The following is a 15,401-nucleotide window of genomic DNA, read 5'->3' as shown; positions in this document are numbered from 1 at the left end:
CTAAAATCACTTGCACTTTCATTTTGTAAAGGTGGCTCCTGTTCACACTTACTAGAATTTACGTATAACAAAACTGACCCAGTAAGATGCTCTTACATCTGCATTTTTTAAGCCTAGACTTACTTGAATTTGATCAAGAACTGATTTTCATTGGTTATTTAAAAATAATTCAAAAACAGATTTTTGTTATCGGTACACTTTCCACACTTTAAGCTATTTCATTTCTCAACATAATTATTCACGAGCTTCTTGTCGTGGTGCAACTCCTCATCATCAAATGAAAGTAGAGGGCAGTTTTTCTAAGCAGTATATTGTAGAAGTACAAAATATAAAAGTAAAATGGAAAACAAACAGAAAGATATATTTTGTGAACTTTTATGAAGCTATTAATTTGATTTTATCTTCACTTCTCAATAGCAAGGTGGTCAATGTCGCCTTTAATGTATGTTATAGCTGTGCAGGTAAATAAATAGGAACAGCATCTTGTTTTTCCACTTTTCTAAATCTATTTTTTGGTCTTTAATTTAAAAGCCTGTAATGTTTCTGTGGTTCACTCTGTTAGATATTGTGCCACAGTTTGTCCAACAGATGGCAGTACAGAGCCACTGGGAATCTTGACTTCAGAGTTTCTGACTCAGAATTATCACATCGCAGCTTCTAGAAAACTAGAGCTTAGAAAAACGAGTCTTTTAGAAATATACTCATGTTTCTGATGGACATTAACAAGTGGCCGTCTTCATACAGGTGTCCGCTTGTATAATTCATAATTCAAATAATGTCATCACGATAATAAAATCTAACAAAGTATTTAATCGTGTTACCTGTTGGTTGGTGCAGCTATCTAATAGGATTAAATGTTTTCAACTGATCCAGGTCATTTGGACCCAGCATCGTCAGCCAGGGATATACACAGGCTGTGGAAAGACTCCACTGTCGAAATACTATATTTGTATTATAGTAATACTGTGCTGAATAAAATATTACTGTGACTGATGGCCTTGGTTTCATGTTATTACAATTACTTTTATCTTTTGTAAAAGTCAGCTCCTCATTTTTTCTGACTCAAGCCTTTAAGTTACATAAGCACATGTCTATTCCTTGACGCTTCACTTGGAGGCCTCGAGATGGCGCTCTTTCATTTGGTTCCATCATATTTACTGCATCAGCACAGAGAAAAGTGCAGTACAGCTTTTTTTGGCTGAATGTTGTATTGATATTAATGCAGGATGTCTGTGTGTGTGTGTGTGTGTGTGTGTGTGTGTGTGTGTGTGTGTGTGTGTGTGTGCGTGCATGTGCGTGTGTGCGTGTGTGCGTGTGTGTGTGTGTGTGTGTGTGTCTCTTGAAGTGTCTAAGTGAGCTCTCTCTGTAAAGGAAATGATAAATAATATAAAGGAAACAATAAATAATACAATAATAATAATAACTAGGGCTACGTTGTAGCACTGACGGGCCCGAGCACACGCACGTTGAAGCCTGTTGCGGTCGGTGGAGAGAGCAATCAATTACCAAGCGCACGTCTCCACGTTGCACGCGTTTTGCGCACTGCGGCAAGGACAAACGCTTCACTCCCTGCGTCCATCGAGCGATGTCGATCCTTGCCTGCTAATTGCTCATTACGATCCATGCTATCAATTGCACATCACACTGTGAAAATTTTATGTAAATCGAATGATAGTTGTAAAACAAAGCTTACTTCCTGTTGCCAGTAGGTGGCGCCATCACTATTATTACCTACAGACTAATATATCTCTTCAAGTAGGGGCTCTGATGTAGCGTGAGCAATTTTGTGTCAATTGGACAATGTTACAACAACTTAATTTTCACACTGATCAGTACGTGGCGCTATGACCCTGAACTAATATTAATATATGGATGTGTTCAGGTCAGGATTGTGATCATAGGTCAGTAGTTCGGAGCCGGTTGGATAATGCAGAGTGGATTTACAAAGTACTTCCTGTTTCATGGCGAATCAGTAGGTGGTGCTATGACACTGAGGAAATATTGACACATAGAGCTGTTCAGGCTTGGTCTCTGATCATGAGACAGAAGTTTGGTAGTGATAGGACTATGCACACTGGAGTTATGACAACATCGTGTCCTTTGGCGAAGGATGAACCTTCGCCGCACCTGCTTATGGCATTGTCAGAATGCATGAAGTAAACCCACAAACGATTCCAGCAGGGAAAACTGTTGTCTTGGAAGGAATTGCCATTAATCACTCTTTACAGTCAGAGAAATCAGTCATCGTCGAGCATCCATCCTCTTTTCCATTGCCTGGTGGCTTGACTGTCAAAGCATGTCTCATTAACATACCAAAAATTCAGCCATGCCAGTTACCTGTTATTATAACCAATGAATCAACACATGATATTGTCATTCCCGCTAGATCTGCTGTTGCAGAGTTGAATTTAATTCAAACTATCATCTCAAAGGAACCAAGTGTTACTCCTTCAGTTCCAGCCTCTGCATCAGACTTTGAAACCACAAAGACTTGTTTTAATTTTGGTGACTCACCACTCTCACCTGAATGGAAGGATCGCATTATAACAAACCTAACCAGTATTCCAGAAGTCTTCGCAAAAGATGATCTTGATTTCGGCAGAACAGACAAAGTAACTCACCAGATCAAACTTTCTGATGAAACTCCATTCAAGCACAGGCCAAGACCCATCCATCCACAAGACATCGATGCTGTTCGTAGTCATCTTCATGAACTCCTTGATGCCGGAGTAATCCGTGAATCTGAGTCCCCTTTTTCCTCACCCATTGTGGTGGTAAGGAAAAAAAATGGTAGTGTGCGACTTTGCATTGATTATAGAAAACTGAACGCACAAACCATTAAAGATGCCTATGCCCTGCCTAAGCTTGAGGATGCTTTCACAGCACTTTCTGGATCTGAGTGGTTCTCGGTGCTAGATTTGAAGTCTGGGTATTATCAAATTGAAATGGAGGAAGTAGATAAATCCAAAACAGCCTTTGTGTGTCCTTTAGGATTTTGGGAGTTTAATCGCATGCCCCAAGGAATAACGAACGCACCAAGAACCTTCCAGCGTCTTATGGAGAAATGTATGGGTGAAATGAATTTGAAGGAAGTCCTTGTCTTCATTGATGACTTGATTGTTTTTGCCCCTACCTTAGAAGAGCACGAAGCAAGGCTAATGAAGGTGCTTGGTCGGCTGAAGGAGTTCGGCCTTAAACTGTCCCTTGAGAAGTGTGTATTTTTCCAAAAATCTGTTTGGTACTTGGGACATGTGGTCTCTCGGAATGGTGTTGAAACGGATCCAGACAAGATTTCCACCCTCACAACATGGCCAGTGCCCAAAACCTTAAAAGAACTGAGGTCATTTCTTGGTTTTGCCGGGTACTATAGGAGATTTGTCATGGGTTATTCTACCATTGCCAAACCCCTCCATGACCTCACCTCTGGTTATCCACCAACACAGAGGAAAGTGAGACAGACATTAAAGCAAGAGCAATACTTGAACCCCAAAGAACTGTTTGGAGGCAGATGGACCCCGACTTGTCAAGCAGCCTTCAAAACCATTATTCAGAAACTTACCACTGCACCAGTTCTGGCTTTTGCTGACCCCCGTAAGCTATACCACCTCCATACAGATGCTAGCTCCACTGGTCTCGGAGCTGTGCTATATCAGGAACAAGACAGAAAGAACAGAGTAATTGCTTATGCTAGTAGAGGGCTGTCTCGCAGTGAATCTCGTTATCCAGCTCATAAGCTCGAATTCCTTGCCCTTAAGTGGGCTGTGACAGACAAATTCAGTGACTACTTGTATGGCAACCAGTTCACCGTAGTAACCGATAGCAACCCCCTCACTTACCTGCTGACATCAGCAAAACTGGATGCAACTGGTTATAGATGGCTTGCTGCAATATCCACTTTTTCTTTTAAAATTATGTATCGTGCTGGCAAGCAAAGTGCTGATGCTGATGGGCTTTCTCGCAGACCTCATGGTGGTCTCAGGGATGATTTAAAGTCTCAGAAGGAGAGGGAGAGAATATGGAAATTTACCCAACAGCATTTGTCTGATCCTCAGTTGGTTTCCATTGATCAACAAACCACAAAAGCCATCTGTCAAAGACATCACTTCTACAGTTCCACCCACCCAGATTCCCAGAGCCATAATCTTGCCCTTGTTCAGTCACTTTTCATGTCTAGCGACGCACTGCCTGATACTTTTGTGAACGAAAGTCTGGCTGGAACCTCAATCATCCCTTGGCTTACAGAAGCTGAGGTAGCTGAAAAACAACGGGCAGACCAAACCATTAGACATATCATAACTCAACTGGAATAGGGAGAGACACCATCACCTACCTTGAGGGATGAACTTCCAGAACTGCCCCTTCTTCTTCGAGAATTAAATCGTCTAGAGCTTCGGAACAATATTCTTGTTAGGAGGAGGCAAATAGGACCTAAATGCTCCTATCAACTTGTCTTACCCCAGGAATTTCGACACACAATCCTTACCAGTTTACATGATCACATGGGTCACATGGGACTCGAGAGAACACTTGATCTGGTTCGATCAAGGTTCTATTGGCCAAGAATGTCTGCAGATGTTTATAACAAAATAAAAACCTGTGAAAGATGTGTAAAAAGGAAAGTGTTGCCTGAAAAAGCTGCACCCTTGGTGAACATAAAAACAACACAACCTCTAGAACTCGTGTGCATGGATTTCTTGTCCCTGGAACCAGACAGAAGCAGTCAAGGACATCTTGGTGATCACAGACCATTTCACGAAGTATGCAGTGGCTATTCCCACACCCAACCAAAAAGCAAGGACGGTTGCAAAATGTTTGTGGGACAACTTCTTCGTTTACTATGGAATCCCGGAAAAACTTCACAGTGATCAAGGACGAGACTTTGAGTCCCGAACGATAAAGGAATTATGTGCAATGACTGGAATTCACAAAACCAGAACAACCCCATACCATCCAAGAGGAAACCCAGTGGAACGCTTCAATCGCACATTGTTGAACATGCTTGGAACACTAACAGAACAGGACAAAACCCACTGGAAGGATTTTGTAAAACCACTTGTACATGCATATAATTGCACTAGGAATGATGTCACTGGATTTTCACCTTATGAATTGATGTTTGGACGACAACCACGACTACCCATTGATTTAGCTTTCGGACTGCCTATTGCAAAGGACCAAGATGCATCTCATTCGAAGTATGTTCTGAATCTCAAGTCTCACCTAGAGGAGAGCTACAAAATAGCAGCAGCCAATGCAGAAAAAGTCATGCAAAGAAACAAGACCAGATTCGACAAGCATGTCATTGCTGCTGATTTGTCTGTGGGAGATCGTGTGCTGATCAGAAATGTCCGGTTGAGAGGCAAACACAAAATAGCTGATAAATGGGAGTCTGGTGTCTACATTGTGGTAAAGAGAGCTGGTCCATTGCCTGTCTACACAGTCAGGCCTGAGCATAAAGACGGTCCTCTCCGAACACTACACAGAGACCTTATTCTTCCATGTGGATACTTGCCTGTATCTAGCAAAGAAACTCCGCCTCCAAAACCACCCGCAGACCAGCAACGCGTTCAAGTCCGGACACTGAAAGGTTTTCCGACACTGAAAATCAATCAGAAGATGAAATAATTCCATTCCACTGGTACAGTGGATCTAACCTTGAACCTCAAAGATTCACAACCATAACCAACATTCCAAAAGATTCTACCATGGTTCCTACAAACTCAGAAACAACACAACTTACAACCCCTGATGATGCACCCCATGCAGCAGGAACTCCATCAAACGCATCCACGTCCGACAGTCCTGAATCAGCTGCGTCATCAGTAGATGCAGAACCTACATTAAGTTTAACAGCCGATGCGGCGAGTGAACAAGTCGATTCTCCTATCAGAAATGACTTGGAAAATTCCCTTGACTCTTCCCACACACCCAATGGTGATGAACCTACTGTTAGACGTTCAACTAGAACCAGGAAACCTCCAGATCGGTTACAGTATACAAAACTCGGAAGCCCAGTATTGGACACTATCCAGTCACTATTCCATGGATTGGCAACTGCCTTTGCATGTGCCCTAACAGAGCCTGAAATTCCCCCGTCTGTTACATCAGAATCAACTATTAACACTCCGCCAGTTCCATGTCACAGGACGTACATAAGATCAGGGGGGGAAAGTGTAACCCAGGTTTCAGGTGATTTAAAAGTAATCTAAAAATAATAAAATAATTTCCGGTGCGCAACTATAAATATCCGGGTCAGGAGGGTCACTTCCTCTTTCCCGTCTATTATTGTGAGCAGTGTGGAACAGCGTTCGGCAGCAAACATCGGCGTGGAAAATCTCCCAGGAAGCTCAATCGAGTCACTCAAGCATGACGTTTCTGACTTAGAGGAACCATAACAAAACGCGCAAGTGTTTTTTCCCCAGAGTTTTTGGGTTGGTAGACATGCCAGATACCCACATTAACGTGTAGAAGCACTAACAAAGTGGAATTTGCATGATATGTCCCCTTTAAATCATTTTCTTAACAATTCCTTGTGATTAACAATTTACATCAATTTTAAATTAGTACCTGTGCCCTTGTCGTTTTTTTAGGACTGTTGGAGAAATAATGGCTGCCAGCGTGGCCCAAGGAGGACCAGCTCTGATGCTGTGGTGCTACAAGTTCCTGTGCACTGGGTCCATGGACATTGAAAACTTGGACAAAAACCATCTGGGAGATGATCAATACACTGATCTCTTATCAAGAGTAAGAACAAAAGACACGCCTCAAGAGTCGTGCCACATTAGTTTTATGGGAGGGGGCGAGGAGGAGGGGGTTGTTTGGTGATGAAAGCTGCCTCCATATACGTCACCTGCCTCCAGATCAGCCAATAGCAACATTCCATTGCAATAGCCGGGTTTCAACCAGTAGAGTGCAGTGGCTATGCATATTTATAAACACACTATGTAGAATTCAAATACTTCGGACTAAAATGTCAAGATTTGGACCTGAATCTATCAACAACACTACTAAATACCCATATACACTGGTTTTCAGCTGAAAAAAAGGGGTTTGGGGGTTTAATTACTCTTTAAATATACCAAGTGAAATTACAGTTACAGAGTCTTCATAACATAAGCCTTTGTTGACATAAACTAAAGACTAATCAGCAGTCTAGATCTGACAAAACATGGAGACAACCAAGATACGATCACACTTTATTGATCACCTGGAAGAAAATTTAGGAATTGAACAGATCAGGGCACCGACTATCTCTGTCACTCATACAATCCTGTTATCAGGAGCAGGCCATACAATAGTCAATATACCTGTAGCTCAAATTGTGTCATTCTTGAAAAGTTAGCAATATAGCTTGATGTGTATGTTGACAACACAAAAGCTGTTAGCTGTCGGTTTTAATTTCAGGTGGAGGAAGCCACTGAGACAACAATTCAAGGTGTTAGGACCAGGGTTGCCACCTCCTTTTGTGCTCCTTGTTTTCCCTTCCTGCTGTTTTCCCTTCCCACACTGGAGCTGGGAGGGGCCTCCTGTGGGACACCGGCGCAGCTGACCTTCATCTCGTCATCAACTCCACCTCAGTCTATAAGACCTCAGCTCATCTCCCCTGTCGTCGCCAGATCGTCCGTTCACCAGTGTGGTACTTATCCTGGCTCCTGTGACTACTTCTTTCTTGTCTAATGATACCTGTTAACCCCGTGCTCCCTTTTGCCTCAGATTCAGCTGCGCACCTTCCGTTTGTTCCACTCAATCCACTCTGGCTTCACCCTCCCTGGACTTCGGATCCCCACTGCCTGCCGCCACCACCCCAGCTCCAGCTTTAAACAAATAAACCTGTTTACTACCATCTACCTGCTGTGTTCGTGCTCTGCACTTTTGGGTCCGCTTAAATCAGATCATAACAGAACGATCTGGCCACACATCGCCTTGGACTTCGTCACTGGTCTACCTCCCTCACAAGGTAACACAGTTGTTCTCACCATTGTGGATAGATTTTCCAAGGCTGTCCATTTTCATGCCCTGCCCAAGTTACCATCTGCTCAGGAGACTGCTAACCTTTTAACTGACCATGTTTTCCGTCTACACGGCATACCAGTTGACATCGTTTCTGACAGGGGTCCCCAGTTCACCTCTCATGTGTGGAAGGCTTTTTGCCAAAACCTTGGCGCCAAGGTCAGCCTATCTTCCGGATTCCACCCACAGACCAATGGACAATCAGAGAGGGCTAATCAGGACCTGGGGTCTGCCCTGCGTTGCATCTCAGCACTCAACCATTCAACCTGGAGCTCTCACCTGACCTGGATCGAATATGCCCATAATTCCTTAACCAACGCGGCCACTGGTATGTCCCCTTTTGAGGCTTCTCTGGGGTATCAACCACCTCTGTTTCCCTCCCAGGAGAGCGAGTTGGCTGTACCCTCCGTTCTGCATCACCTTCATCGCTGTAGGAAGGTCTGGAGGGACACCCGCTCAGCGCTCCTTCGCTCTGTGGAAGCCAACAAACGCCTCGCTGACAGACGTAGGATTCCTGCTCCCGCCTATAAGCCAGGTCAGTCAGTGTGGCTTTCCGCCAAAGACATTCCGTTGAAGTCCGTATCCAAGAAGTTAGCCCCTCGTTTCATAGGACCATTTGTTATTGAAAGAATAATCAGTCCCTCTGCTGTCAGGCTGAAGCTGCCCAATACCTTGAGAATACATCCCACCTTTCATGTTTCACAGTTAAAACCAGTTTCCTCTAGCCCTCTGTGCCCTCCAGCCAAACCCCCTCCACCCGCCCGGATTATTGACGACCACCCAGCTTTCTCCGTGCGGCGCCTTCTGGACGTCCGCCGGCGTGGCAGAGGCCTGCAATATCTGGTCGACTGGGAGGGTTATGGTCCCGAAGAGCGCTGCTGGGTGCCCCGGTCATTCATTCTGGACCCTCCGATGGTCAGGGCCTTCCATCAGGCCCATCCTGACAAACCGGGGTGGTCGCCTGGAGGCGTCCATTAGGGGGGGGGTACTGTTAGGACCAGGGTTGCCACCTCCTTTTGTGCTCCTTGTTTTCCCTTCCTGCTGTTTTCCCTTCCCACACTGGAGCTGGGAGGGGCCTCCTGTGGGACACCGGCGCAGCTGACCTTCATCTCGTCATCAACTCCACCTCAGTCTATAAGACCTCAGCTCATCTCCCCTGTCGTCGCCAGATCGTCCGTTCACCAGTGTGGTACTTATCCTGGCTCCTGTGACTACTTCTTTCTTGTCTAATGATACCTGTTAACCCCGTGCTCCCTTTTGCCTCAGATTCAGCTGCGCACCTTCCGTTTGTTCCACTCAATCCACTCTGGCTTCACCCTCCCTGGACTTCGGATCCCCACTGCCTGCCGCCACCACCCCAGCTCCAGCTTTAAACAAATAAACCTGTTTACTACCATCTACCTGCTGTGTTCGTGCTCTGCACTTTTGGGTCCGCTTAAATCAGATCATAACACAAGGTCTCACAGAGGAGAAGCTACAACACTACACTTTGGCATCATCACCTGACAACATGGTCAAGCTATAACAATCACTTTTTCATTACTTGATTTAACCATCGTCCTATTGAGAAAAAGTCATTGTGTCACTGTATTACATATAAACGTATGCCTGACCAGACTTTGTCAATTTGTTATTCCCTTTAGCTGCTATTGTGCCACAACTGGGTTCCCATGTTTTGGGAGTAAAATGGCCTTTGTTAATGAAATACCATACCCCAACTGCTAATTAAAATCATTTGGTGGCTATACATGGATCTACACATAGGATGTGGTTTCATTGTATTCCCAAATAACATTTACATTCTCCATGAAATCCTTAAGTTTAATAATTCTGTGATGAACCATGTTTATGTTTGTTTTACATGTTTGTACATGTGTGTTTGTGTGTTCATGTGATTTATTACAAAAACAGTGCTGTTTCCAATTCTGCTGCAGATAAGGGATGGCTTGAAGCTGTACGGCTTGTGTGATATCATGGCCAATTACCCAGATATCTGTCAGCCTTTGTTTGTGCCAGGGGTAGAAATGATACTAAGTGCAGCATAGATACAAGTTTAAGATTCATATTTTCTGTTGCATCATGATAGTCTTTTTTCAGTTCTATATGACTTAGAAGTTGAGTTCAAATGGTTTACTCTGTGTGCTTCAGTTAGTCCTAAATGCAAGAGTGACAAGTATCTACTTACTTGTTTACTATAAATCCGACTTCTAACACATGAAACTTTAACATCATTAAATACCATAATGATAAGGGAGGTAGGAGAACTTATCTCCAGAGTATCACTTAAATGGGATCGCAAACCAGACAAACATTAGCATTACTTGGGGATGTGGCAGGATCCGTGTTAGAAGTAAGTATGATCGCAAGGTCAATGTTACCAACTGATTAATAAATTATTAGTAATCAATTGATTACTGCATTGCCACATAATCTGAACACTGAGAATTAACTTTTCAGTGCAACATGTAGGTGTTTTTATATGACTGTGCACATTACCAAAATAGAAGGATAATACAATTTAGATAAATCCTCTTTAAAATTAACAACTTTACCCACCTGAGTGTGGTTGAACTACATGGTGTGGCATCACGAGAGGACGTGTGTTAGAGGGGCGTTATGTTCCTCTCCAGGAGGGGCTACCACGCCACAAGATGGCTGCCGGGAAAACTACATCTCCCAGAATGCACTACTCAGACAGGTGCAAATGCCTCAGCCCTCTGATTAAAGCTGGAGCTCAGGTGTGGGAGAGGGAGAGAACAAAGGAGAGGACACACACACCAAGCAGGCGGCATCGTACGTGGCACAAACTTAGCTCGGCGTCTGGGGAAGTTTGATTTGGCAACTACAGTTAGTAGGATACAAGTGAGGAGCAACTTTATGGAGGATATGTTTTGCCTTTGAAGAACTCTTATGTTTTGCTTCCTGAAAGACTTTGTGTTGGTGAATAAACCGGATTCTTCGTTTTGAAAGCACTTTTGCCTGCTCTGTCCTGTTGTGACGCACAGCCCTACACCCTGTTTATTGGTAAAACCTCTCATAATACCACATGTGGTGGAGAATGTGGGCACCAGGCGTAGGTGCGAATGAGCAGAAGTGAAGGGATCGACGACTTGGTGGAACTTTTTTCAGGACCTCACGCAGCTGATCCCCAAAGCAAAATGGAGCAATTGTTGCAGATGCTGGTGGAGGGCCAGAGAGCTCAACAGGAAATGAATACGGCTTTGCTGCAACAACAAGTAAGGGCGAATCAACTCAAAGAGCAGGAGCTTCGACAAACCAGGTCATCACCCCCGGCAAGCCATTTCATTTCTAAGTTGGGAGTGACGGATGATGTAGAAGCTTACCTCCATGCCTTCGAGACCACAGCCGCTTGAGAGGGTGGGGCGAAGACACAATGGGTAGGGCTGGTGGCTCCTTTTCTTTCAGGTGAGGCTCTTAAAGCCTTTCGGGATGTGGAATCGAGTGTTGGGCAGGACTATGACAAATTAAGGGAAGAGATACTGAGCCGCCAGGGCCTTACCAAGTTTAGTTTGGCTCAACGGTTCCATGAGTGGACATTTCAAACAGGGGCAACCCCACGTTCACAAATGCATGAGTTGACGCGAGTAACAAACAGGTGGCTGGACCCTGGAAAAAACAGCCCAGCAGCCATTGTAGAGATCCTTCTCATGGACCGATATCTAAGAGCCCTGCCATTTGAGGCTAAAAAGGTTATCAGCCAGCAGAAGCTAACAACAACCATGCAGTTAGTAGAAGCCGTAGAACAGTATCAGGCATCCATGGATATGCTTTGTCTCACCCGGAAAGAACCAACAGCTCTGGCTCCTGTTCAGCGTAGTGGAATTTGCCCTGGAGTTGCTCAACAGAGTAGCCCCCCTGCTAGCTCACAGAGAAGAGTGCTTAACCCGTTTCAACAGCAACGGGGATCCTCAAACCCAGAACCTCGTCAGTGCTTCCGCTGTGGCCAAATAGGCCATATCACGTGGCAGTGTGACAAGCCGGACGAGCCAATGCCCACAGCTGCGTCCTCCAGCAGTCTGCAAGCCAACTTCGCTGCTCTCCTTGGGGAAAGTGTGGACTGCAGACCGACCTGCCCCGTAACAGTAAATCAATGTGATGTAGAAGCCTTGCTCGATTCGGGAAGTGCCCGAACACTAGTCCAGGAGTCCGTGCTGGAAGCATCACTTTGAGCATCATTGCTCAAAGTGAACACGTCCCGGTCGTGTGTGTACATGGGGACACTCGTGAATATCCAACTGCCAGGGTGAGGCTGAAAACTACCAAAGGCACATTTAATGTTGAAGTGGGGGTAATCAAGTCCCTCCCCGTCCCCGTCCTGATCGGTTGAGATTGCCTAGCCTTCTCCATGCTGTGGAAAGACGAAGAAAAGAGGCGTAAGCGAGAACCACGAAAACGTAAGTCTCCAGTCACAACAGTTAATAAGTCAGGGGTCAACCCTTCCAAGCCATGCGATTCCCCCTCTGTGGTAGCTGAGTTTTTGCAGCAGACTCCAGTGGTGGGGATGCAGACTCCAGTGGTGGGGATTCAGAACCGGAAGAGACGGCCGACTCAGAGCTGCAACCCGGGCCAAGTGACGATGAGGCCGTGGACGTTGAAGCGAAACCACCACTGAAAGGTCAGTTTGGAACGGCCCAGATACAGGACCCTACCCTAAATAATGCTCTAAAAAATGTCCAGGTTGTAGAGGGAACCCTGGTGGGACCTAGGCTAACTCTTTCATTTCCTCACTTCGCAGTCAAGAATGGTCTCTTGTATCAGGTCATTAAGTATCAAGATAAAGTAGTGGAGCAACTTACGCGCATACTAGGGGCTCACTTGGGGGTGGAGAAAACCAAAGAGAGAATATTACTATTGTGCAATAGTAGGTAGACTGGATGTTGGCTAATTTTCAATAATCATAAAATATGATCATTAAAATAATAAAAATTATTTAATTAAAATAATAAAATAATTAATTAAAAATGATAAAGTTATCAATTAAGAATAATGAAATAATTAATGAAAAACAATAAAATTATCAATTAAGAATAATACAAATTGTAATTATAATTTATCAAAGACGGGGCACCACCCTGGTATCAGGGACCAACAATCAGTCGATAAAGATCAGTCTCATAATCTGAAAAGTTCAATTAGAAATCTCAATATTTGCTATTAATTATTATATCATGAACAGTGAAGGTTTTAAGTTCGAGCACAGGCAGTCATAATCCAGCTGTATTCACATACATATGCACAAAGAATCACAAAAATACCGGTACTTTGCGGGGACTCTACCACTCGGTACCCAAGCGGACGAACTAAGATCCGCTCCGCTGTGTACCGATCTTTTAATGGGTTAGAATCTCCGCAAAATTGGTCTGACGGTAACACAATGCGGTGACGTGGCCGGAAATGCCGAATACGTCACGACGCGCTGGCACAATGTGGACAAAAGTGGACACGGCGGTCCCAAACAAATATCCGTTCAAATAATAATACACTAATGATTAAACTAGTCTCTGCCCAGACATAAGCCTCTTACTTGTCGATGTTCCGCGGTTGGTTCGTGCGTGAGCGGCGCGTTCCGGGAAGACGAGTGGATTGGGTTCTTGGCCGTTGGAAGCAGTGATCAGCTGCTTTGCGCGATGGAGAGAATCGGTCTCGTTCTCCGTGGCGAAAAATCTCAATGCCTTGGCGAATATTATCTTGCTCTTCTGCAGGGATGAATAGCGGCGGAGCAGCTAGGATTGTGGGCCCGGGGAAAAGTCTGGGGATAACTCGTCCGGCGAGTATAAGACTTTTGCTGCGGTCCTTTCAGAATAAAGTTCGGGTAAAAGGGGAAGTTCACAAAAAGGGAAAGAATGAACTTCAGTTAAAAATAAAAATACAAACGTTTGGTGGTTGCTTCCTTAAGTGTCTGGATCATCTGGAGGAACCGGGAGAGAAATAAGCAATGATTTGGGGGAGCTCTCTGTATTTATTACCTGAGAGGTGTCCGGCCTCCCTCCTGGGGGGGGGGGGGTCTATTGGCTCTCAGCCAATAGAAGGCCCGAGTTTGACCTCGGGCGGCGGTCAAAAAAACATGGATGCTCTGACGAAACTCCAAGGTTTTGTCTCCTGACAGAGAGCAACTCTAGGCAGGCTTTGAAAAGCTACTACAGGCCTCGTTTATGGCCCTTTGTCTGAGCTCGATCCCCAACATCCCCCTTTGGTCTGGAGAGTGGGGCATTGGCCACAGTTTCCAGGGCAAACCCTAGGGTCGAGAGTCCAGTTATAATCCGCGGAAAGGTAATCCCTGAGTGAGGTTGGAGCAGTTAATGTTAGTTCATTTCATGAGGCATAATCTGGGCAGAGAGACTATAAATGTCTGGGCATACAGAGGCAAAACAAAATGTCTGGGCAGACAGAGGCATAACCTGGGCAGAGAGAGACTATATAATACTTCTAAATACGGCACACAATTTCACTTTCACATAATGCGATCGGCAGTCATTGTCACATATCCATGAATTGATGTGAGCGTGAAATGAAAAGATAGGGAAAGAGGAGCAGAAGGAAAGTTTGAGGTAGGCGAGTAGTGGTGGTGTTTGAAGGTGAAACATGTGTGTTATCCTACCAAAACCCAACCTCGAGAACGGACTTTAGGAGGTACATGTTCTGTTGTTCCCTAATCGGTAAATCTATGATGAATCCTGTTTCTAGATTCTGCGGATCTACCGATATTGGACTTGCACTGCCAAGACTTAATGTGTATCTGGGAGGGCTGCATAACCGTAGTGGTAGCAGACTTCAAAATTCTCTCAACGAGGTCAGACATTAGGTCTTTCGCTACCTGAACATACGTTATGTCATCCCTAACAATTACTGACAGAGTCTGTGAGGCATGCAACTATTGATGGTGTGAGTGGTTCGAATGGTCTTCCTGTTGGAGTGGAGTTTCAGATGCGGAGGCCGCATCCGCTCCTGAGATGGAGGAAGGTTCATACGGTTTGATCTGGTTTGCGTGTACCCATTTGTATGTGGGTGGTCTTCTCTCTTTCGGGATCCTGATTCGGTACGCTACCGGTGAGAGTTTTCCCACGATCTCGAAGGGACCTATCCAGCTGGGGAGGAATTTCTTGGAAACCCCCACTGGTCGTATGAACTTCGAAGTAGAACACCTTGTCCTTCACTTGGTATTCACGGTGGGACGTTTTCCTATCATAGTAGGCCTTTGAAGCCTCCACACTGGCTTCCAGGTTTTCCTGTGCCAAGGCAAATGTTGTCTTGAGGTGGTCACGCAGCTCTGCCACATATTGGTGGGCAGTGTATGCGGTCATAACACTGAGGTCTTCAGCCTGGTACAACAGGTGCAGGGGGAGAGTCATTTGCCTTCCTGTCATCATTTC

Source organism: Hippoglossus hippoglossus, chromosome 15 (genome assembly GCF_009819705.1).
Source record: "Hippoglossus hippoglossus isolate fHipHip1 chromosome 15, fHipHip1.pri, whole genome shotgun sequence".
NCBI lineage: Eukaryota > Metazoa > Chordata > Actinopteri > Pleuronectiformes > Pleuronectidae > Hippoglossus > Hippoglossus hippoglossus.
Note: the sequence above shows the minus strand (reverse complement) of the source record.